The following is a 26,824-nucleotide window of genomic DNA, read 5'->3' as shown; positions in this document are numbered from 1 at the left end:
TCTTCTTTTTCCGATTCAACAAGAAACGTTCAGACTCTGATCTTCAGGCAAAGTATAGATATTTATCATCAAAACAATTGCCAAAAACCTTTGACACTTGCACAACACGTGTCCGTTGCCGAGCCCAAAGGAAACTCTGGGTTTTGGATTTCATCCACCCACATGCTTGGCCTTTTCCCTCTGTAGAAAAGCTGCACACCTGACCCTGTCAGAGACCCTCTGTAAGTCTGCGGATACGGCCAGTGGTGATTTTTTTAAAAGAGGGAGGAGGCAGAGACGTTAGAGCTTCTCTTTTTCCTCCGGAGTAATCCAGTTGTCTCTGAGGAGAAGAAACAAGAAGATGGGGTCATGCAATGATATTGAACAAAGCTTCAAACAAGTCTGAGTTTCAGGATATCTATGCTGATGTGAAACCACTAAATTGAATTCAGTGCAATTGAATCTCCCCCTCTGAGCTCTAAAACTCGCTCTCCTTCAAAGCAGGCAGAAAGGAAAAATCGATAGTGCATGTATTGATATTAGCATTCAGTATAATGCGTCTAAATGAAATCATAGCAGCAGAGTAAAGCAGAAAGCCTTTATTACCAACATGTGCCAAAATCAAAGTACCATTGCGCCTTGTCTCTCAGGTGTCCCTCCCCCAGGTAAACCAGACTGCTGCAGTATTCAAATGTTTACCCTCCTCACAACTGGGCTTTTCGAGCAAAGAAAGGCCAGCTCAATAAACTTTAACAAGTTCATTGCAGCAGTGTTTCTTTCATTCGCATTCTCTCAGCTACAGCGCTCCGCACATCGCGTAAATGTCAACTGACTGCATGAAAAGGGCCAAAAGGTTCACTTCTCGATGTATCTTTGCCGTCTTTGTAGCTTTCTTTTGGCTTTGCATTCATATGCAAACCAGCGCTGCGTTGCTAGTGCAGAAGTGATAGATTAATTACACCAAACATTCCACTTAGGTTTTTAAAAAGGCCTTCTTTTCTCATTATTCTTAAGCATTTTCTAAACATGGCACACACATCACAGCTGCTTTTTAAATAAGTTTACTTTAGCTAAAGCAAATTACCATTTGCATAGTTTTTGTTCAACAAATACCACACAAAACAAACGGTTTTGCAGCACTTGAGGACAGCAAATGGGTGTCACTGTGATGACACAACATGCTTCACAAGTATAGCTTTTAGATTAGCAATGTTTCTAATCAAGAAACACAATCATTCAGACGAAAAGCCTTACAGGGCAGAGTTTTGTTGAAGCTCAAAGGATACACAGTTGATACTATGAGAATGAATGGTACAATTCAATGGCACAGTACATTTTTCAGAAAAACTTATCAAATTAACTGTCAAAATCTGGATCATTCAGGTTCGTGCAGACACTATGCAAAGAGGGCAGGACACGGTAGGAAAGCAACTGTTGCTGAACAACAATGTGCTGTTTCAGATCTGCTTTGAGTCTATCATTCTGCAAAGGTGATAAATATTTACAAGTTCAAAACATTAAAGAAAGCTGGACATCCTTTCAACACACACCAACAGGTTCACCTCGAGGTCAAACAGAGCAATGCTCATAAAAAGTGCAAAGCACCCAGGAGCTCTATCTCTGACTCTGCAAGTCTTTTTCAAGTCTTTGGACTGTACTTTAGTGTTTGGACTGCATTAAAACCAAGATATTTTTTCAAGTTTTAGGAGTATGAAAACAAAATATTGTACATGATGCTTCTCGGAAATTGAATGTCCATAAATCTCAAACTTTAAGAAGACTGAAGGGTGAGCAGTGCTATCCTGGAATGTAGGACCAAACATGTAAATTGATATCATAATTTGTGGTTGCTGATACAAATTATAGTTTATATTTGTTTATTTTAAACAATCAGATCAGATTGACTGACCTAAAATCGATCCAGGATAGAGGTGAGCGATACTGGATTATTTGGATATCGATCTGATACCAGGTAATTACAAGGCTAACATTGTCGATGTCAATACCAACACCAAATGACTCTTCAATGATTCCGCTCACTGATGAAGTAGGGAGGGGAGGCGCAAGGTGTGCGCAGCAGCAAGAGAGGAGGTGGTTCGCTGACTACCCAGACAGACAACGTTGCCAGATTGGGCAGTTTCCCCCACAAAATGTGGATTCTGGTCGTAATACACACTGAAGGACATCTGAAGATAGTATCTTTGCAAAACCATGCATACACACTATATCTTGTGCACATGTCTTGATTTTTGTTTTTCTGGAAGCCACAAGACTTCCCTTGAAGTCAAAGAGTCATCCATATTAGAGTATAAATGAGTGAAACTGTCCAACAGCAAAAGCAGAACCGTTACCCATCCTGTAAATGAATGCACAGTCTCTAACAACTTTAAGAAATATATATATACCTGTTGTGATGTCTCAACATTTGCAAATGAATTCAGAGGCAGATTGTAAGTGCCTGTAAATGAATGAAAATATGTAATAAATGCAATATTATAGTAATATTTTCTTGGATATTCTTTTTAGTAGATCACACATTTTTCAGGTAATTATCAGGGTAGGGGAGGATTCCATGAAAACAATCAGGGCACTGGCTCCTAAACAGTGGAGAGTGACATGATCTGCTGACATTACATTTGGGCACAACATATTTTCTCACTTAGGAGAGTTTATTTTTTATGCAATACGCATATAGAGAATTATAAAAATATTTATTTGTATTTTATATGTGAAAATCTGGGTTTAACCATTAGAACACACTTTCCCAATTAAGGATCAATCACAAATATAGAAAACAAAGTGGTTCTGGTTAAGGTGAATGTTGCAATAAATCCATCGTTTAATTGATGCTTTGCTAGATAAAGAAGCCTCTTCATTTTTCGTTGCTTGGCTGACAGTTTACAATGAGGGCATGGATGATTGTCCATTAAGCCTTCGCCACTGTTTGCTGTTTACAAAACAGGGTTTTCAATATGCATAAGAAGTCTGAATAAAAGCTTGAACTTGTCAAGCCTGGATGCATTTAAATATTGAGCAGCTTCCATCATTTCTTTCCCAGGGCCAGCTCTTGAGATGAAAGGTAAGCAAGTGGAAAGGCCCCGCCTGGTCAAGCGATTTAAAAGTGCTGATATCTGCATCCCTTTGAAAATCAAATGCACTGCTTTTGTCGTTATAGGTTTATTCTTTGACATTTCTTTTTCTTTGTTACCAGGATACTCAGGTTTCAATCGAGAAAAAATGGTTACAAGACAACTGCAGACTTGTTTAAGATGTCTAGACGCGGAAAAACTGAGGACTTTGTTCAGTATGCAGTTGGAGAAATGCTAATTTTAAGAGTTTTTAACAGTCAAAAAATCCAATATTAGTACATATGTTTATTTTAACCCTAATTTTAAAATGAAAAGCATTTAAAGTCTCACTCCAATTATCTTTTGATCTATTTTAAAACCGTTCTAAGTAGTCCTATGATCAAAAACCTTACATCGTTTTTTAAGACATAGTTTCTGCAGAGCAGCAGGAGTTCATTAGAAATCTGCCTTTGAATAGTGAGCATGACTGTCGGCGTGCAAGTTTTGTGTGCTCCTAATTCACAATGATTTGAATAAAAATATTCCAAAATGCAATTTTAAGCTTAATCATCTCTATTTTTCTTTATCACATGTCATATATCGTGAGAAAAGGCAATAACACCTTGTTAGTAACACCAACTTCACCAGAGTGTGTCCTTAATCCAAAACAAAGCAGTAAAAAAGAATATTGCAAAATTCTTTAAATCTGGTTCAGTTTGATCAAAAACATGGAATGACAAACCAATAGATGGCACCAAAAATGTTACTGGACAGTTCCTGCACCAAGTGCACACTGAGGATTGTGGTGAGGAACTATTGCACTCCAACAACAAGAGGTTTACATTTCAACTTTAGTTGAACATTTTTATTGGAACTTTTAAAGTTTTGATGTAAACAAATACATTTGATCTCAAAACGGTGACTTTTGTTCTCAGTGTGGTGGCAGAAAAATATCTTTATAATCATGTGGCAGAAACTTATATCAAAATCAACTTACAGCGTGACTAACAAAGCCTCTTGTCAGAGAGTCATGGTGTTCCATTGTAATCTGATAATCAATATAAGACACCCACAAAGGTTTCCTGGGTTTTTAAATGGTCAGTCAGTGCAGATCTGTTAATCCCGTGGTGTAGATTTGACAGTTGTCAAGATGATCACTGACACTTCGACAATAATATTTAAAAATCAAAAAGTACTTTCTAAAGAAGCTGGTTGCTCACACAGTGCTGTATCCAAGCATGTGGTAGAAAAATGTGGCAGAACAGAACTGCAGCCTTGAGAGGGTTTTAAAAAGAAGCCAATTTACTCATTTAGGGGAGATTCACAGGGAGTAAATTGCTGCTGGAGTCAGAGCTTTTAGAGTCACCACTCACAGACAGACCCGGAACACGGGCTTTAGTTGTTAAAGTTCTTGTGTCATGTCACTTTTGAACCAGATGTAATGTCAGAGGTATTCCACTGTGCCACCAGGTTCAAGGTCAGCACAACCATTTACAAGTTTAAAAGCACTTCAGGCTTCCCTCCCATCACCAGATTGTTGCACACCCCAAATGATCACACAACACTGAAGCATTTTGTGCAATTTATTGCAGGGTCTCTCTAAAATGAAGCAAATGGAACGGAACATGTAATCACGCCTCTCACAGTTCCCGGTCACGGCAGTTCTCAGCAACTGGCTTGGTGGTGTTTCACTTTTCAACAAAGATGACTAAGATATGAGTGTTATAGTAATTTCAAACTTTTATAGTTTGATGTCTCAACCTTTCTTTATGATAGTTACTGGTTTTTGTTTTGTTGAAATGTTGCCTTAAGCTAACAGTGAAGGCCTTACGCACATGCACTAGTACAAGGGGTTGACCCGTACAGGTGCTGTGGGTTGTTGAGTAGTCCGGGCCCATGGAGAGTCTGTCGTGGATGGGAGCAACTGCATTTTAAGAGGAGCACAGGTGTGTCTTGCAGTTCCTTTAAAGTCCCACTCCAACCACATTTTTTTCTTTTGTAAAATTATTCCCAGTAGTCTTTTAATTGTAATGGTGAAGTTTTTTGCCAAAATCAAAAAGCCTTTGTGTGTTGCTATCTGTGAAAAGTGCTATATAAATAAAGATTTACTTACATCCTTACTTATTTAGTCATTTTTCAAAACATTTTAATCTCACCGGCAGGAGCTCATTAGAAATACAATTCTAAATTGTGTTCAGGACTGTTGCCTTAGAGCAATCCCGCGCCCTCCCCCTCCCCATCGCTTAGAGCTACACTTAGCTTATAGCCTCAAGCTAGCATTAGCAGTGCAAAAGTAACTACAAGCAATATTGGATCAATCCAGTCGTACAGTTTTGACCCAAAAGTCAGTTCGGATGAGCACATGAGTGTTGAAGGCTCATCATTTCTTGCACTCCAAAGAGTAAACGGGTCAGAATGCGTGCAAGGTTGCAGAATAGAGTAGAGAGACTTTGACAGACACATTTCAGTAAGCACGTCATCAGTCTGAGCTTTTTCTAGCATCTGGTTTTATAGGTCTTCTATTATGAGAAAAATGCAACAAGAACATGTTGAAAACTCATAAAAGACTTTCATTGGAGCAGGTCTCCACGACCCCGGCAGGGACGAAGCGGTCAGGAAAATGAATGAATGAATGAATGAATGAATGGAGCAGGTCTTTAAGGCTCATGTGGCCACTTTAAGAGGAGTCATGAACATGTTACGTCCGATTGTAATGTGTGTGGTAAATGTATTATGACTTATTTGAAAGATTGATGTAAGTTAAAAACACTGTTGATGTACAGGTGATGCTGTAATATGATGGCCTTACCCCACACTTAGGCCAAATCTGAATTCCTCCTCTACCCCTTTGGGTTCTCCCTACCCCTCAATAGTAGGGTGATTTGAAGGGGTAGTGGTATTCAAACTTTTTTTTCAAGGAAGAGGTGGGTAAATTTAATTCATGGTTGTTGTTTTTTTGTTTTGTTTTTTCGTATGCCCTAATGTTTGATTAAATTCAGGGTATTTACGTCAAACAATAGCTTTTTCAAAGCAAACCAGTTTCTAGATTTTGGTCATTTTTACACCTCTGTTTATCAAAGCTTCTAAGAAGCTCATCATCAGTTAAATTGATAATTTGGTAACGTTAATAATGCTATTTCCATTAAATAAGAAATGTCTTGATCAACTATTGAACTCCGTGGGACGCCATACGTGACTTTAATTCTACAATCATAAATATGTTTATTTTCTGAAACATTTTACAGGTTGTGGTTTATCACTTTCATAAATAAAAGGAATAAAAAAGATCTAAATGTTATAACTGAAAAACATGAACCCAGATCCAGAGAAGTGCAATCATGAAGAACATTTATTTAATAGAGGAAATAAAACTAAACCAAAACCACTATTAAAAGGGGGATAAGCTAAAAATCACCGATACAAAAGTAAAGAAGCTAACAAATTACATTCTGAGTCCATATAGTGCGGAGCATGAATCAACTAAGACGGCTGAGCACTGGAGAGCGCAGAACACACCGCCAGCGAGGACCGAGAAAAGGCTATTTTAATACCAAAACGAATCAGCCCAAGTGCAGGCAGCTGCATGCTACTCCATGGAGAGCCACAGGTGGGTGCTGGGGATGTTGTCCAGGCAGAGCTGCAGGCAGCCCGCTCTGGAGAAAAATGAGTGAGACGCCAGAAAGCAAACAACTAAACCCACGTCAGTAAGCCGTTTCTAGCCAGATAAAATCATCACTGAGAACCAAATCGGATTTCTGACAGTGACCTGGCTAAAGAAACAAGGTTATACTAATAAAAGACAATAAAATAACAGTCAGCGATTGATCCCAACAGTAGACAAAATACATAGTTTCTGAAATACAACGTTCCTGACTTTTAAGCTGAAGAAACAACAAATCTTTCCCTGTGTTTGTTTAAAAATATGTTTGTCAAAACATTTCTCTCAGAGTGGCTCCGGATGCCATCCTGAGTCTAGGAAATACCACCTTAGTCATATTTGAATTTTTTACATTCAAATATGTTTTGATTGCGGTGAGTCATAAATATTCAGCTGCTCTGGGATTTTGATTGTGTTCCTCAGGTTTTTTAGGCTCCAGTTTTCTGTGTTGAGATTTTCTGGCTCATATCCTACTTTTCTCTCCTTATGATAATAATCACACTGGCTTCATTTACAAATCATCTAAGCTGTTTTTGTTGCAATTAAATATCCACAATGCAATAAAGTTAATGTTTTCCTGTTGGTCAAAATGAGATCCTTTGCTTTGTCACGTTTTGAGTTTCCCTCATTTAAGCATTATTCTGTGGTTTTAAGGTCACATATTTAAGCTTATTCAATGATTATCTAATGAAGTTTTTGTCGTGGTACTTCACTAATAGACTTCCTGGTGGCTTTTGATCAGGTACATCCATTTTTTTTTTTCTTTGTAGTGAAACAATGAATTCTGTTATAAAGCTGCCAGAAACTTGATGTAATATATTTTTTACTTTTAAAGAAAGGTTTTTTTGGCCTTAGATGTCATATGTTTTTTAACTTCTATATAAACTGTGAGCTCTTGTGGAAGTTGAATTAATTAACTGAACTCCTCTCTGAACTCCCGTTGAATGGCAGGTGAACTTTGACATTTCATACAATTTCAGTTTGCTTAACAAGAGAGTTTTCACAACCAACGAATGAGTAATAGAAAACAGTCAGACATTCAAAGAGTCCTTCACATTTCTTAAAAGGTGTCATGAGTTACATCAGTTATATTCATACCATCTTAAATAAAGTAGTGCCTTGAGATTTGAAAGAAATCAGATTTGTAAGCGCCCTCTTTTGAGTTTTATTCCAGTCTTGTTCAAATTTGCTTTAATTTGTTTTTCCGGCCATATCAGATCAGCAGAGACAAAACAAAAGCGAAGGTAGTATTTACACTTTTATCCAAAAAAACAGCCACCAGACAAAATTCAGGAGAATCAAAAGATTCAAATCCTCAAGTTAAACAGTTACTTTTGGCTATTGCTTGAAAAAGGTAGCATTTTACTTTTAATTAATAGAGTTGTGTGTTGTCAAGAGTCTGGCAATACGACACATCTCGCAATATACGTTTCGCTTTACAAAACATATAACGCGAAATATCCCAAGACTGCCCTAGAACAGTTTTCCACTTTATTTTAAAGAGTATGACTTGGAAAAAATTTAAGTCATAGTCATATCTTATAACCACAAAAATTATGAGGGTGACTGAACCAATAAGACTGAACATTTAGCTGGTTCTCACAAAACCGAATCGTGCTGTGCTGCCAACAAGCAGTCGGGGGTCTAGGTGGAAAACAAAAGTAAGACACTAAAGGACGCTCATAAATAGTTAATTAAATATCGTCTGGTCAGCATTCTAAGTAGATACAAGCATTGCCATATGAAATATCACAATATATTTATGTATTTTTCCTTATAATCCTATTCATTTATGAATCCTTAAGAAAAAAAAAAAACTTGTCAATCGTGGTCCCCAAACCATCATGGTTTGGTATCTTAAGTCACCAATCCACTAATTAGCTTAATCTTAGATTCTCGTACTTTCAGAGAAACGAATAGAGAAGGGATCAATATGGATTCGTAACACCTCCCTTAAACATAAGCCCTAAAAATGTCAAAAAACTACATGCATAGTTTTGTGTCTCAAATTAGTTGCAAAAAGCTGAATTCCAGTCAGATACATCCAATGAATATTCAACAGAATGTGGATTTCACTAGTGTCAAATAAGGTCAGTAACACTTCCTGCTACTTTCAAAAAATGAGTACAACCAGAAACATTGGCATGAATTTGTCAGAAAAGTTGAAGACAAAAGTTTCAACTCTCCTGCCGCTGGAGTAACTTTTACCTGGAGCTCTGGTACAGACCCACATCCAGATTGTTCAGAGTGAGAATAGACCTGGGGAAGAGGGTTTTTCAAAATTAGACAATGTGGTAGGAATACTAACACATCATATAGGCTGTAGATGCATAATTTACCAGACAAAGAATGAAACACGTCATCTGGAGAGAAAAAAAAAGACTGCTGGCCAGAACAGTGGTCCACAGGAGGTCTGACCAAGTGTCAGTGAAGACCCATCATCTGGTGCTAATAAAGCTGGAGAGCTGCCTATGGTCATCTCCTCAGAAAGAAAGGACAGTATGTTGTTTGTGTTTGTGTGCATGCTTGTGCCTGCAAGTGCAATTACAGCAGGTGCAAATGCAGTCCGCATGTGTCTATTTGGAGGATTTAATTGGTGCCACTGGAGATGGATTGTCAAAGCTGTGAACCTTCACTGGAACAGACAGGAAAGCTGCTGCTTTGATTCATCAGACTGGACACGTCCTGTATGAAGATGACCCTTTGCACAAATACTGTGAGGACGGAAGTCTAAACTTTTTCATTTAGCTTGTTCTTTAGCAATAAACTTCACAAATGATCTGTTATAGTGGGAGATTTGGTAAATCACTTCTCAAGACAACACGATTCAAACGTCTTTTATTTAAGGCAGATTGTTGGAAAAATACAGTGTTCAATCCTTTAAAAAATCTATTTTCTCCCAACAGTAGAAAAGTATCCTAGGTGAGATTTCAGATTTTTATACTTGATGCATTGCTGCTATACAATACAAGATTCACATCATCATCGTTTGATGTCTGCATCCTATGGCTGACTTATCAGACATTATTCTCGTCCTCATGACAACTGTAAGGTTCTGGTTCGTTTTTTTCAAGCAGAGGCCCTGAAATGACTCTTGTTTCATACATTTTCTTACATGTCACCCTTTCAGCATAGACTCTCACCTCAACATGTTTTCTTTTGATCAGGGTTTGAAGCAGCTGGAGCTTGATCTGGCAAACATCAGTCAAGACATCTGTCTTTCACCAGGACACACAAACATCATCAAAGATTCACTCTGACAATCTCTTCTTTTTAAAAAGTTGAAATCAAACTGAGCATGCTGTGACAATACTACAGCATGTATTGAATCAAAAGCTTTCCTGGAGAAATTGTCTTCTGATTTGTAGCCAAACATATAATTCAAAAGGTGTGTGTTGCTAGGGATTAAATACAGTTAAGATAAGACAATGGAGATTTGTATCCAGAGCTAAAATTAAGATAGGACTTATTATCCAAAAAGGTTTCAAACATAAGCAACCATTAAGAAGAATCATCATTTCTGAGAAAAGACTATCAGAAAGACTACCAATCAAACTTTGTAAAAAAAAAAAAAAAGTGTTTTTCATGCTTTGAGCAGCTCAAAGGGCATTAATGGATGAATTGAGAATTTATTATTAAAGACTCAAGGTCCAAATAACAAGACTATAAAAAAATTGTTCAGGTACAGTCTTGGGATATATCGCGATACGTATCTCACCTTGCACATTGCAATATGTATCGTATCGCCAGACTCTTGACAATGCACACCCCTACTTTACAGTTAAAAACAAACATATACATTGACATATACACCCCATGACCCTACACACAATGAAAAATGGCACAAAAACATGACAGTAATTAGAAATGAAACTTGTGACTCTGCTTTGAGACAACAGTATATTGGAATCTATTTATAGCAGGAGCCCGCTAAGCCACTAGAACATTTCTGTAGAGTCCACCCAGATCAGAACAACAATGGGGTCCACTACACAACTGGACCCATAGACGAGCTCCAACAACCCCAGAACAAGCCAGCAAACCCTGACATAAAGGATCTTCATAAGGAAACAGTGGGGTAAAAAATTTATTAAGAAGTAAGTAAAAATTAGAGGAAGTCATCCAAACAAATTAAAATGAACGTGACCTGCAGCTCAACACAAACCACTGAAATTTCAAACTTAGGACTCTAACTGTTGATCTGTCTTAAACTTGGGCAGCCAGACAAAAGACATATCAGATTGATGGGACAGCCTTACACGATGAGCAGTTCTGACTACTATTTAAAGGACAAACATCTCCATCCATCCATCCATCCAATTTCTAACCCGCTTTGTCCCTTTCGGGGTCACGGGGCTGCCGGAGCCTGACTTGGCCACACACCCTGGACAGGTCGCCAGTCTGTCACAGGGCCTAAATCATACAATCATACCCACTCGCATTCACACCGTATAGTGTTTTTCAACTAGTGTGCCGCGGCACACTAGTGTGCCGTGAGTGATGGTCTGGTGTGCAGCAGGAAATTACCCATTTTCACATATCTAAAACATTTACCATCACTATGGTATCAGCTCTGTGTTCATCCAAACGGCCCTGATTTAGCACTGGATAGTTTGGAATATGCAAGATCGTAAAATACATTTTTCTTTGAATCTATAAATGACTCTTTAATGAGAATGACGTTGACGCAATCTGGCTGCAAAACTAGCGGCAAGCATTACCTGAAAAGTCCCTCCCCCTTCAACTGTCTCCGCCAATCATTGTTGGAGGCTTGATCACATGTCATCAATCTGACCAATCAGAAGTGGTTAACGTCCTCACTTCTTTGTTCTGATTCGGTTCATAAAGTATCTTAGTTTCAACTAAAATAACAGCTAAAGCTCATGTTTAGCGGTGTAGCTTCCAGCGGGATCCGACATCAGACAGTTTAAAAGGTGAACAAAAGAATGAAGCTCAGAAACGACAGCATGCCGGCAACTGCGTGAGTTAATGCACTACATCTCCCATGATGCATTGGGTTAAAGCGGTATTTTTGAAATGGTGTGGGGCGCGGGATGACCCGGGGATTATGCCATTTGTGTTAGTTACTAAACAGTTGATCGGAGGACCGTCAACCTCAAGAATTGCAATGAAAAAATATATAACAGGAATAAAAGGAAACTGAAAGAGAGAAAGTGCGCGCGCTGAGCACTGGTTACACGTGCAGCAGCGCAAGAGCCAAATAGGGAGAGAGATAGAGAGCAAATATCAACACAAAACATAAAGAAAACGAGAGACATCAGAAAAGAAGAAAAAACTGGAACCATTTGACTTTTCTTCATATTATGAAGGAACAGAGTCTCCAGGAAATAATTATATGTATGTATATATATTCTATATATGTTTATGGCTCCACAATCAACCTGTCCAGACACCTGAGAACTGAGAGAATCTTCTCTAAAACAGAGCAGATCATCACTGAGAGAAGAAACAGATGACATCCACAAAGCTGAAACTCTTGTCTTTCGTAATGTTAATGTGAATAAAAGTTTATACACTTCCATTTATATTTTGTCAGGGTTTGGTGTGTGGACACAATCGCAGGACAGGTATCAGCTCCAAATCAGTGTCTTTAATAACATAAGAATCCAAAAAAACTAAGGAAGAGCTCAAAGCTGGAAAAAACGGGAACAGTCTATTAAAGTCAAAGTCCAAAAACTATAAGCCACACTAAACCTGAAATGGCAGACAACATTTGGTGCATCAAGTGACAAGACAAACCTGCAAGGAAGTGAGGGGAGAAACTCATATATATACAGGAAGGGGAGTGAAAGAGAACCAAAAGACACAGGTGTAACCCATCAGGGAGGAGTGGCAATCAGCTCAGGGGAAACACATGACATATTTTGGGTTGTGGTTGCAGAGTTTTGTGTTGTTCACTTCAAATGTGTTTAAAAGGAAAAAAAGCTTAAAATATATAGAATTAAAAACTGAATAGTTAATAGTTAGTTCTTTTACCATTAACTTTGTACATTCTATCTGGAAGAGATAAATAACAGCATATACATAATTTACACTTTATATGAATAAAAACATATTTACATCATGGATTTTGTGCATAATCTTATATAGTAGTTTAGAATAAATCAAACAAAGCAAAAAACAACCTTAAATCCATTTAGTAGCAGAAAGAGCCGCTGTTTACAGAGAGCCAATGCAAAAGAACTGAATCTCTGAGTAGAGCCGGAATTCCCATCCCTATTGTGCAGGGAAACAAGGACAGACCGTTTGTTTTTACTTTGTCTGAAAGATTTGGAAGTACTCTTAAGGGAAAAAAAAAACAATTATAAAAACTGATTATTATTTAGAAGTTTTTTTGTGTTGTTTTTTTGGATTTTTTAAAATCATTCTTTAATGATAATAAGCAAACTGTTTTGAACAGATATGTTTAACTTGAGCAAATGACATTTGCAGCAGAAAGTTATAGTGGGGAAGATAATTAAGATTGAGAAACACTGGGTTAAAGTGACAGCACCTCTGCGCTGCAATGACGCTTCCCACTAATATAAAAAATGTACACTAGATCGTGGAGGGACTGTACATCAGTACAGACCAAAATTTTTAACCTTTTTGGATGCTAGTGTGCCGCAGGATTTTTTTCATTAAAAAAGTGTACCTTGGCTCAAAAAAGGTTTAAAAACACTGATTTAGAGTAACCAACTAACCTATGAAGCATGTTTTTGGTCAGTGGAAAGCTGGAGTCCCCACAGAAAACCCACACAGAAAGATCCCCCATTGATGGTTCTTTTTCAGGTCCCTCAGCTGGGACTTGAACCAGGGGCGCACTTGCTGTGAAGTAAGAGCACCAACCACTGTGCCACCGTGCAGCCCCTCTGGCTAATTTTAGGAAAATTATGGAATTATTATAATTATGGTTTTTAAGAAAGTGTACATGCTTTTTATAGTGCTATAACAACAACAGAAAACGTCAGGGGTGTTGTCGGCACTCTGGTTCACTGTTGCGTTTAAACGATGCCTTTGTATTGTTTTGCACATCAAGCAGGACTTTGTGCAAAGCTAAGCAAAAAATAGAAACTCATTAAATTGTGTAACAACAGCAGTCCGTTTTATTCATTCAACACAAAGTCTTCAGCACAGGTTGTCCTTCTGCAGTCAGAAACACATGCTAAGCAACATCATTTACTTTTTTAAGTATGAATAAATGTAATTGACTGATTGACCGACGGACCGGCTGATTAATCGATGTTCGGTAACTCTTAAAAGGACAAGCTTTGGAAAAATAATTTAATAGTCTTTCCTCAATAGCAAGAAAAAAAATAATAATTAAATGCATTTTTGGTTGATTTGCTAATAAATTGATGAGTGTTTTAAAAATGCTTATTTATACTTTTTTGCATTAATTATTGGGCATATCTGTTTAATAAAGTGGGAAAATGTCAAGTCTCACCAGATAATTTTCACAAATTAAGTTCAAAGCGACTTAAACTCTGATGACCAAGCATTCAAGTTCAAACACATAATTTACAGATTAATTTTCTCTTTTAGGGAGACCTGAAAAGGGTCTCAAATCAGATTTGTGCGTAAATGCAGTTTTGTGTGAGCGTAACAAGCGAATCATGCATATTTTTTTAAAGATATGTGAGTGTAGTTAGTTTCAAGCTGTTGTCATTTTAAGTTGTGCATGTGTGAATTGTATATTTTTAATTTAATTTTTGTACTTGTGCACAAACATATTACAAATCCAGAATTATGCCCGCACAAATCCAAAGTTATGCACAAATCAGGAATTATGCATCCACAAATGGGAATGATACTATTTTTTCTCCATATGCTATACAACCACTAAAGAAGGGAATTACATACCAGAGCAAAGAACTTGGCCTACACAAATAGTTTTGTGAAAAACATTTGCTCATGTTTGTTGTTATAAATAACTATGGCTTTGTACATTTCTTCAGAAAAATGTACATTGTTTTTCGGTTGATATTTTCATGAACATGAAATACTCTATACTTTTTATGTTTGTAATGTGAGTTTTCATTCAGAAACATTCATATTTTTACCTTGTTGTCGGGATAAAATGTTGTACTGCTCTTGTTTTCTGGTGTGAATGATTTTTTTTAAATTAAATGGAGCTGGTCTAAATGATAAAACGTCCTGTTGCCTAAGTTGATTTGCCGTTCTAGCCAAAGTTTCACCCACAAAACCTGGTAAACAGGCAGATAATTGGCTAAATTTGTTTGTCTCAGTGGGGAAATGTTCAGTACATCATGTACTCCAGCTGAGGGAGGAAAGGACTATTATGCAGCTGGTGTAACAATGCAGAATTTGGCTCCAATTTGATCCCAACCACAATGCCCCTGACTATTTTAATATTTTTGTTCAGACACAAGGTTGACTTAATCTTTACTTCAGCATTCACACACTATTTTAACCTGTGAGGTGGATTTTGATTTCCTTTAAATCTTTAAAATATTTTGGTTCTATACTCCTGCGAGCCACAGGAGACTGAATATAATAATCTGAATGCCGTAATGGGTGCTGGCTGCTGGCATGACAACTAAATAAAGGGTTGCAATAAAAATGCTACAAACACAGCATGTAGGGTTACACAATTTGAAGCAGGAATATGAATTTCCTCATGAATGCCATAGCATACAGTATGGCCAAAGGGAGGGGTGGTCTCTGAGTGTTCAACATTTTCCAAATGTCACATTCTTCACTGACACATCATGAATTCAAATCATGTTCAACAGTTTTATTACCTTTGTGAGCACTCAGGCTTTCACTTGGCGTCCCTTGTGTGGAAACTGTGAAACACAATCATTCAGTTTTTTTTTCCTTTCCCACCTTGGGTGAACTGTTCTATTCCCTATATGGATGAAGACCATTACAGATCAGACAGCACACGCAGGAATGTGTCATACTGAATCGTCAGCCTGTTGAGTCGGAGTTGTGCACATGGCATGTCATTAAGTTTCAGCGCCGTCCTCGTGTAGAAGGGAGCGCCCTGGGTCAAATGCAGACGGTCGGAGTAAAGGTGTAGCAGAGACAGACAGCGATCATAACAAGCCTAATGGGCAGGACTAATGGTGCAATGGGCTCCAATTACAGACTCTTCTGACAGCTGCTCACCGCCACAAAACTTCACCTGCACTACGAGGAAACCAGTCAAAGACATTGTTGGCTCGTGCTGAGTTATCTCCATGGACTTCCTGCTGGAATCAATGCTCCACCGCGCACAATTTAAGGACATCACTGTGCATGAAAGATTTGAACTCCATGACGAGATCAAGTTTGTCTCTAAAGTCTTCAGTCTTAATTAAATTGGGTCACATTTGAAGTATCTGCTTTGTAAGAATTTGCATTTTTTGGTTTGGATCCGGAACAGAGGCATTGACTTTATTAATACATCCAGAAAAGTTTGGAGTTATATGTCAGGCAAAGATTCATCATTGAAAATATATTTTCTTTAGATGAAAGTATAATTTAGTTCTCATCAAAATATAAATTGTGCCGTTATGGAAAGTTTTACTGCCACAATCCATCTTTAGAGAGTACATTAAATGAAGACATGTACATTTTTCACACAGAGCAGCTTGTCCCTGTAGTTTATTGGTCTCGAGCTACCAAAAAATATCAATTCACTTACTGCAGAGAAACGTGCCTGTGTCCAAAGTGCTGCAGATTTCTACAGAGGGATTTCCTTTAATGCATCAGGCAATAGATTTGTTTTGTGTAGCTAAAACCAGTGTTTCTGATGTTAAAACCTCCCGAACAGTTGATGAGGTTTGTTTCTTGCAAACATTTAACTGGCTAGATTCATTGTTATGTTGACCTTTCTGCAGACATTTACTGCCTGTGCACGCTGGTTCAACAAACGCAAAGAGGGAGCTAAAGAAAGAGATGCAAACCCCATCTCCCAATAGGTCCTCAAATGACTCCATAACCCACCTATTTCGCACCCACTTGCCCACTTGGACACCAGCAGAAGGGTTCAGGTTACTCTGTTTTTTATTGATTTCAGCTCAGTTTTGAACACAGAGGTCTCCTCCTGGCTGGTCCCTAAATGAAGCGATCTCAGTCTGTACTCCTTCCTGTGCAGCTGGACCCTTAATGTCCTGGCTGGCAGATCACAGCAGGTGTAAAGGGACCTCCCTGTCGTTTTTCCTGACACCCGACACCAAGGCCATTCAGGGACGCTTTAGTGAGTATAACAGAACAACATCTTCAGACTCCTATTTCATGTTCATTTTACACTATGAAACAACTGCTTTTAATGGAATCAACCACAACAACTTAAAATTATTGCCCCGAATAATAGAAATAAAACACCAAAACCACAATAAAAAGATGCACTGACACCAAACACGGCGGCTTGACTTTTGTGCGAGTGGTTCTTTCAGCCAGCAGACCCACTGAGACCACAATCTAGATTTTATGGGTCATCTACATCAAAAGTGCAGAACACAAAGCAGGGAGATCACCAGAGACTCCAGTGACCCAAAAACAAACAGTTTTCTCTAATGCAACCAGGAACAGGCTGCTGTCTGCTGGAGGCCAACACAGAGAGAATCTGTTAGTGTGGCTTACAAACACAAAACTTTTGAGAAAGTGGAGTGCAGATCGGTTTATCATACACACAATGCTGATTATGTTTAAACATTTGGACGTCCTATTTACAGCAATACAAATCTGTTGCATTATGTTTTATAGGGAAACATAAAAAAATACAGTTTTCGTTACTTTTTTGTGATCAGAGGCACTAAAAGCCATTTATGTATTTAAGTGTTTTTCAAATATGTTCTTACTTCTTCTGTTTTCTTAAGTTTTTGGTAGGATGAGACGTCAACCACCCCATATGTGCCAAAGTCAAGGCCCTCTGGGTAATAATATCTGGCCCTCCAGATCATTTTATTTTATTGTTTAGTAATGACCCGATGTTATCTTGCGCTTATTTCTAACTTGTATAATTTTGACAAAATATATTTTTACAGAGAGTAAATATGTAAGGGATAATACCCGACGAAGTGTGCGTTATGAGAAATTAACGCACGACGCGGAGGCCTAAACCGTCCGACGCGAAGCGGAGGACGGTTGCCTCCGTGAAGTGCGTTAATTTCTCATAATGCACTCTTCGGAGGGTATTATCCCGCTTATACCATGGTCTTTACAAAATAAATAAACATTTAATCAATATTTAGTACTTTATTCTTGTTATTTCTTTGGTTTAGCTCATTTTTTCACAAAAAGCGGACTATTTGATCATCCGTGATGCGGTTTGTTGTCACGGTGATATGGAACATGGCATGAAGCCGGAAGCCGTTACAGACCTCAGCTGCAGCGGTAAAGTGTCGCTGTTTTGAAAGAAAGACCCGGACAAATTAGGATATTTTTCTTCTTTTTCTGTCGTTAATCCTTCAGTGAGCAGCTAGAACATATTCAGCTTCTGTCTGTGTTTCATTTCACGGCAGGTTCGTTCTTCTGAGCTGCTCTAAAATGAGAAACTCCCTCTTGTGGTGAAACAGAAGACTACACCTTTCATGTCGAGTGGTGTTTTATTAGAAGGAGAATAACCAATTTGTCAATATTAATTTACCTTACAAAAGCAGAGGAATATAAATGCTGGTCGCTACAATAAGTTGAATAAAGCATCAGTTCAGAGAGAAAGTTCATCCATTACTGCTTGTTTTGTCCAGACGATGAAGGAAAAATGTGTTTTAAAGAAGCCTGCGCAGTGATATCGAACGTTTGGTCTGTGTGACCGGAACTTCTTTTTTAGGTGTGCGTTATTACTGTGCATTATCAGTTTTTAATGCACACCCAGCAGCCAATCAGAATCGAGTATTCACCCAGACCATGGTATAATGAAAGTTATTTAAGGTTTAAGTTGATTATTTGGAATAATATTCCTGTCTGTTTTAGTCATAGTTATGTTAAAAAGTTTAAAAATTGGCATTCTGCTAGCTTTTTGGACTACTTTGGCATTTGCAAAGATTTTTTAGGCTGTTTTTGGAGTTTAGCTAATATTTCAGCTACACACTAGCTGTTTTGGTTAATTTGGGTTTTTTTCCATTTTTAGGCTATTTTGAAGTTTAGAAATTTTTAAGATACATGCTATCTGTTTTGGCCAACCTAAGTTTTTTTTTTGTGTTTTATTTTTTTTATTTATTTTTTTTTTTTTTTAGATTTTTAGCTGGTTATCAGCTTCAGCATTTTCAGCTTTTTTAGCTTCAGTGATTTCAGCCATCACTATAGCTTATCTTAATCTCTTTTTGCCATCTGTGAACAAAATTACATTGAATGTCCTAATTCCCCCTATATTATTTTAATGTACCTGATATCAATATTCAATACGGACATGAGACCAAGCCTTCCTTTCAAAAACCTAAAACAAACCCGTTAAACATCATTTTGTTTTGAACTAAAAAAAATGCGTTCTTTACCTGACAGCTGGTGTAAAATCAAAATGTAACAAGTAATCCCCCTTTTCTTCCTGAACTTGATGTTTAGTACAGACAAGATGTTGACATGAATAAAACTAGTTTTATAATATTGTCCAAAATGTGCCTTATCTCTAATAAACTTTTCTTACTTGCAATAAGTCACAGACAAGCTAAACTGTATTTAACTGCATCAAGTACTTAGAACTTCATTAGAGCTATACTGAAGGTTGACTCCTTATCATTTCATAAACCCACGGACATCTAAACTTCTGAATTTGATTGTCTCTCTTGTTTATTAAAGTGTCATTCTGCAAATATTAAGCAACTTACTGAGACGTAATATTCCTGGGAGTGATTGACTTCTAAAATGCTCCAAGCTCCTCAAAAGTAACAGTAAATGTGAGTAATTAGAGCTGCTAGCATTTGTTATGGCAAAAACAGAATAAAAGGATGAATAGCCGTTTTGAACAACTGGAGCTTTACTATGGAGAAGTGGTAAGCACTTTTACCTCACAGCAAGAAGGGTCTGCTTCAAATCCCGGCTGGGAACTTTTCTGTGTGGACTTTGCCTGTTCTCTCCGTGCTTTCCTGGGACTCCGGCTTCCTCCCACAATCCAAAGACATGCTTCATAGGTTGATTAATTACTCTATTAATCCTAGGTGTGACTGTGAGTGTGTATGCAGCGGGTTTAGAAAATAGATGGATTGATGGATTGAACAACTGAGCTACTTTTTACACGCTCGCCAAAAAATACAGCAGAGTAATTAGATAATGAATTCAAGTTGAGCTTCATGAATTTTCTTAAACATGAGCATAAAAAATTGGAAAAGGTGATTCATATAATGCTGTTATGAGGCCGTCTTATCTTAATATTGTATACTTTGATAGTGTTCATTTTTGCATAAATTCAAAGTCCTACTCATTGTAAGTGGTCCACTGTGACCAGTCATCATCTTGACGCTTAGGAAAAATATATTGGATCAGCTATTACCTGGTCTATTTAAAACAACATTTCAGTCTTTTCTGTCAAAATTACATGCTATGGGATTTTTTAATAAACAGAAAGTTACTGAGAAACTCTGTCAATGATTAAAACACTTAAGTCACCAGGTAGAGACACCCCTCCCTTTAGTTTATTAAAGTCTGATATTTCCTGCCATCATGGGTTCTGAACATAGTCCGACACCAGACATGAGTTCACTTCAGGTTACCAATGAGGGTGAGTCACACTTAAAAACCCACATTTGAACTTTTAGACCAATACTGTCAATAGAGCATATCCCAGCAAGAGAATAATCCTGATGGGTCTGGACGCCTCCCTGGTGAGGTGTTCCGGGCATGTCCCACTGGGCGGAGGCCCCGGGGAAGACCCAGGACACGCTGGAGAGACTATGTTTCTCGGCTGGCCTGGGAACGCCTCGGGGTCCCCCCAGAGGAGCTGGAGGAAGTGGCCGGGGAGAGGGAAGTCTGGGCATCTTTGCTTAGACTGCTGCCCCCGCGACCCGGTCCCGGATGAAGCGGAGGAAGATGGATGGATGGGTCTTTTTTAAGAGGATATGGCTTTGTGGGTGGTGACGGGGTCTCAATTATAAGCACAAAAAAGTTGCATTTGCATACATTTTCAAATGGATGTAAAAGGTGTTTTCACAGCAGCAAGAAGATATAAAGCAGCAAGAAAGTAAACTGCTGGTTGTATTTTTAAAAGACGCCAGCTTGAAAGCATTTGCAGCTTGAAAGCATTCGCCTTATGCTTTTATAAAGCTGAACGTTTTCTAGCGTCTACCCATCTTCAGATTTGACATATGCCAGAAGATTGACGAATGAAATCTATGCACAGTTTCATACATGTGGACGCAGGTTTCTAAATATTTGTATGTGTTTTGGGAGTAATGTGTGACAATCTAGTCAAATGGCCTTGAAGATGTGATTTTTAGGTGAATTAATTTCTATCAAGACAGCTACATTGATCAGTTGAATGTCCCCACATTTTGCCCAATTGTAGGTCATCATGAGCAGTAACGTTTGCCTTACCTGTATAACTTGACATGCATTTTCAAAAAAAACTTTTATATTATGCAACAAATCTAAGCCTTCAAAACGTCATCTGATCAAAGCTATTAACAGACATGCAATTATTTTATTTCTAAAATAATTTTAATAATTGTTTACAAATGATCGAAGGAGTAATCTCACCTGAGCAGGAGCATTGACGTTTGGATCTGCTGAAAGCGTCTCATGCAGCAGAGCAGCATGTCTCCATAAACTCTGTAATGAATCCTCATTTAGGTTCAAAGCACATCAATAAAAAACAGCTTGATTTGTGGTTATGTGAGAATATCAAGTTGGCATTTATTTTGAATACATTATTCTTAATATGCGCCGCACTCAATAAACACATTGTAATTTTTTCTAATTTATCTATTTATTCTTTTCTTTTTTTTTTGGTTTTGTTTTGTACATGGTGAGGAATCATAAGGATTGTGTCATTAGCCAAAATTAAATCATGATCAAAATACTAAAATATGGATATTCACAATGTGACTGTTACCCAGGAGCTGCTTACGGTCAGTGATTCTTTTTTAATATTTTCTCCACACAAAATATCTTTATTTTCATATTTATAATTAAAGTTAAAGCAATAAATGAATAAATAAAATGGATGACTTTCCTCAATGGAAATATTTTTAATATGAAGCACTTTCAGCTACAATCGTTAGAAAAGAGCTCTATAAATAAATATTGGTTGATTGGCAGGCAGTTTTGACATTTTTATTTGTGTTTCAGGCCTCTTTTTTGGATTGTTAATCTCAGTTTCCTCCAATACTGAATTCACTCCAGTCCACACCTTCATAGCTGACAGAGTTTTAAACATACATTAAATACATAAAGTCTTTAAGTGTGTATTTGATTAAAGGTGCTTTTATTCATACTCGAGGGCTTCTAAAATTTTAATTAAACTGTATAGCATTTTAGTGAGGAGAGGGATGAACATAAGCAAGGTTTATTTTGGCAATGGAATGTTCAGGACTGTCTGTAAAAAAGTGTGTTTGGGAACATAATGAGAAGTATGTGGTGGAGAAAAGGGTGGCGAGTGAGAGAAACACAAATGCTGCTTTTAAAATTAGGACTTGGTCAAAGAAAACAAAGACATATATGGATAGCAGGGAGTTTGTGGCCTGCTGATTGTAGTTTGTACAAAACTGCATTTTTTCATCTGCTCCTGATTCACAGTAATGTCATTTTTTTTTAAAAAATACTCTAAAATGCAATTTAAAACTCAATTCTCTTTAAATATGTCCTCCATCATGAGAAAAATGCTACAAAAATGTGTTAAAAACAAAAACCATCATTTTCATTTTAGTGGATCTTTATTTGAACTATTCTTAGGTTAAGTAAAACTATCGAAATAATCATGTGGTTCCTAAAACTCAAGTAATTCACCGTGGCTCCTCTAGAATGTTGACTACAATGCTATGTGCTGCCCTCTTAGTGACCAGACACCCCCAGGTGAGCATTTGCAACCACAAACTGAACCTTTGCATGTCAATTACTCAACAGATATTATCTGTGGTGACTGTGTGACTTGAGGCTTCATTACCCTATTGAACCCAGACCACCATTAGCCTTTCCCAAGTAAGGTTATATACAAACTCAATATTGCATTTCAATGAGATGACCCTTGCAGCTGTGGTTGAACATGGAAACTCAGAGCTTTGCAGAAGACTCCACAGCTCTATTACAAAAGTCAGTGGGTCACACTCCCCACAGACATTAGTTTCATATTAAAAAGTGATCCGCTTTCACTTACCTTCAACGCAAAGCCATTTTTTATTCCACGTGCTCCACTCGGGAAGTTGGGAAAATTAGGCCGCTCTTTATCCTTTTTTTTTTTCTCTCTTTAATATTTATTCCCAACCCTGTGTGGCCATGCTGGTGTAGAATTTAAGTGGCAGGAAAAAGCATGCAGAGCACAATTAAATCCCCACTGTGCAGTAGTGGAAGATTTAAGTACCTGTGTTACACTGATTGTGTCAAAAAAAAAAGTCAAATAAAAGTGTTTCTGTTGTAGAGAAATGTTAAATGCCTTCAAGAACAAGTCACTGAAACGCTATTTATAGCTCTGAAAACATGTTTTTGCACCATAGGCCTTTTGGCTGTGTGCGTCTTCCTTTAGCTGTTTTCAGCCCACGGTGTCAATCGTCAGCTCCAAAAAAATAGTGTCCTCTAGAGCAGCCCTGAAATAAATAACCTTAGAGGTTTTTGTTTCTTAGCCCGCATTACCTCCTAAAAATACTGTTTACTCCATGAGAAACACCTCATCCTATGCTACTCAGCTTTTGTTTGATAGAAAATCTTTTTCTTTTTCTCCGAGCTGCATACTTTTTTATTGGAAGTCTCCAAAACTCAATTTCATGTCATTTATTGCTTTACTGAGAGGGAAGCGGAAGGCAGAGGTGGAAAATGTGCGTTTATATACCCTCACCGTGCATGTAGATGCACAGACACTCATTCCCCCTAATGTGTCTTTGTAAAACATGTCCTCTCACTTAGAATCTCATGATGCTCCAACAGCATTTCTAAAGACATACTTAGGACATTCAGAGCTGTTTTTGTTCACATTTATGCAATTAAAATATTTGTGCATGAATGGCTTAACTATGTGAAGTCAACCCTACTAACAGTCGTGTTCCACACTTTCACAGTTTCTGTTTAGCTCTGACAGACTTGAAGATCAAATAGCATTTACTGTTTCACATCCTAGAAGTCTCAACTCATTTTTCTGAGATAAACACAAACCTGAAAGTACCTTCTTTCAACAGCTTTATACTGTATATTCTCACACTTGCATCTTTACAGCAAAAATAAGTAATTTCATGAGTCAAGTAAAGCTATTTGAGGTCTATAATGTGTTAATGGTAACTGTCATAATTTATTGAAGTATTCTAAGACCCAATCCGAGTTCTTCCCTTCCCCTTCATTTAGCCCTCCAATTGGAGAATTATGAAAAAATAGTGTCTTAAATTTTGGACGTCAATTTCGTCCGATGATGTCACCAATAATCGCTGTTTCGCTAGAGTCAGTTTCCAGCGCTTGAATATACATAACAACATCGGTTTCATAACTTTAAAAAGTTCATGTTACAACAAAAAATCATTACTTACATTTAAATGTAAACTTCTCCGCTTCAGCGCGACGCTGATTACTCTCACGATGGAGGACTTTGTATCCCTACGCTTATTTAAAAAAATATCCCGGGCACACTTGCACTTAAACTGCCCCTTCAAATGGAGGGGAAGGGAGAAGGGGAGAATCCGGATTGGGCCTGAAAACTGTTTCAATCACAATAGTTTCTTCAGGTGTGGAGGCACAAGAACCAGGTAGTGCTCTATGAAAGCTCCAAAGTATAGATGGGCAACTTAGCTAAATAGACCAAAAAACTGTCCTGTCTTAATTTAGATGAGTATTAACCTTTTGGAATAAAATCTTATTAAACTTTTTGAGCTGTTGATGCTGAAGCTTATTTTCACAGCTATTGCCAGTTTTTCTTTTGTTGGATGTGCATCAGAGTTGACAGAACAGAACATACCTGGACATTCTGATTCTTGTTTGTAATGTTCATGTTAGCCTTATTTGGCTTTATATTGTTTTGCGGCCAAACTGAAGTAGAATGATCAGAGGAGCACCATTTAATATAAAAAAAATGAATCTGTGTTTCAATAAGAAGAAATCTTTGGAATACGAGTGAAGACTAATTTGTGGTACAGCAAGATGTAAAGAAACTCATAAATATTTGGTGGTTAAGCTCTGGACCAATAATGTCTTATAGTGGGGTAAGTTCAGACTGTAGATAAAGAAACCCCAGACTGTAGATGGTGGTTCAGAGCCTCATTATTAGTGGAGAACCGGGTGGAGGAGGGCTGGCAAAACCATCTTGAATGCAAAGAAATAATTATGCATTGATTTAAAAGTGGAGTTGATTTTTGGTGAAATGGTGAAATATGCAGCAAAAAAGAGCAGGTTATTTAGTCATTGGTTCAGGATGAAGACATAATGATGAAGCAAAAGAAGCCTGGTTGTTCCTGAAATGCAGCACATTCTCACTCCCAGCTCGTCACATATTGACGTTTAGCTAAGTAACCCTCCACGTCAAAAACTGACCATTTGGATGTCCCCAACTCGTGGTTTTTTGATGTACTGGCTGTTCCCGTTAAATCACGAGTCCTCAACCTCCAGGGTGGGAACCGGAATGATTCAGTACCGGGATGCGGAGCGCACTGGTACCCTAACCCAGAGCAGAGCCCGTGTTTCCTTTCTTTAATATCCTTGAAGTTTTAAAGAAGCACTTACAGCGGCAACACCCCCAACCCCCCCAACCCAGCTTAAACCACAGCATTGACTGGAAGGGAGCGGCGCTGCACTGATAAGTTTCACTTGGAGTGCTGCTAAACTTTTAAATGGACACAAGTTAAAAGGACTTTCAGTAAAAATTATGAACAAGCCTAAAGTTTTCATACATGTCTAATGGTGGAATCTGTGAGGTATCCAACGTCTTAAGTTGAGTAAAAAATTGAGAATTAGTCAAAGGGGCGGGAAACACGTGATGATGAAGTGATTGTTTCAATAAAAATCTTCCAATCTTCTGACGAGAACTTTATGATCAGAGAAGTGAAGAGTTGAGGACTTTCAAATGACGACGGAACATGTAGAAAAGATATGAGGGGGTGGGGGGGGTAGATGAATGAATGCCTTTTAATGCTGCACCTCTGGGAGGAAATTGAATGCTTGGCAATGAATACATTTCCCCTCCAGGTCTGCTCTGGAAAGGTAATTGCGCAAACAAAAATCAATGGGCTCCTTGCTGTTTATAACGTAAGCATGGACACAATGTTTCATGTAGACATACAACCGCCATCACAAACTCCGCTCCTCTGAAAGAGTTAATTAGGCATAATGTGTTGTACTATTGGTTTTAGAATAACAATAATCTACTTAATGAGAGCGTATCCAGACACTGCTTTTAAAATTAAAGCACACAATTGGACAGCAAACGCAGACAGGTGCTGGCGGCACATAAAAGCTTTCATTTATCAGTTTATTGTTCTCTCTTATATTCATTTAGACTTCTGACCACAGAAAGCACAGTAAGAATTGTTTAAACTTGCAAGTTTACATACATATATACATATTCATGTTTTCTCCTACAAATAAAAATAAAGTCCATTTTGAAAGCAGCACAGTCTAAAGTTATAGTTCAAAGAAAAACACATTTATAAGTAAAAAAAAAAAAAAGTAGACCTATAATTATAATTACCTGTGCCGACCTCACAATTACTATGCTTTTTACATGTAAGTGCATTTATGAAAGTCATTTTTCTTTAAGCACCAGAAACTTTAAAGTAACATAAAAAGCCCTTCCAAGGTTATTAGTGGCCTGGAGAAAATGTGACGAGGCTTTTAGACTGAAATTAAAGACCATGTTAACTTGTCCACTATAAAGTTTGTTCTGGAAAATGTGTTTTTTTTTTAAAAAATGACATTATTAACACTCTCTCTGATAGCAATTCTTCCACAAATCAATAAAGTTAAATACTTATTTTCCGGAGTATAAGTGGCTGTTTTTTCATAGTTTAGCCATGGGTGGAACTTATACTCTGGAGCAACTTATTTGTGA

The sequence above is a fragment of the Oryzias melastigma genome, linkage group LG5, assembly GCF_002922805.2.
Source record: "Oryzias melastigma strain HK-1 linkage group LG5, ASM292280v2, whole genome shotgun sequence".
Lineage (NCBI taxonomy): Eukaryota > Metazoa > Chordata > Actinopteri > Beloniformes > Adrianichthyidae > Oryzias > Oryzias melastigma.
Note: the sequence above shows the minus strand (reverse complement) of the source record.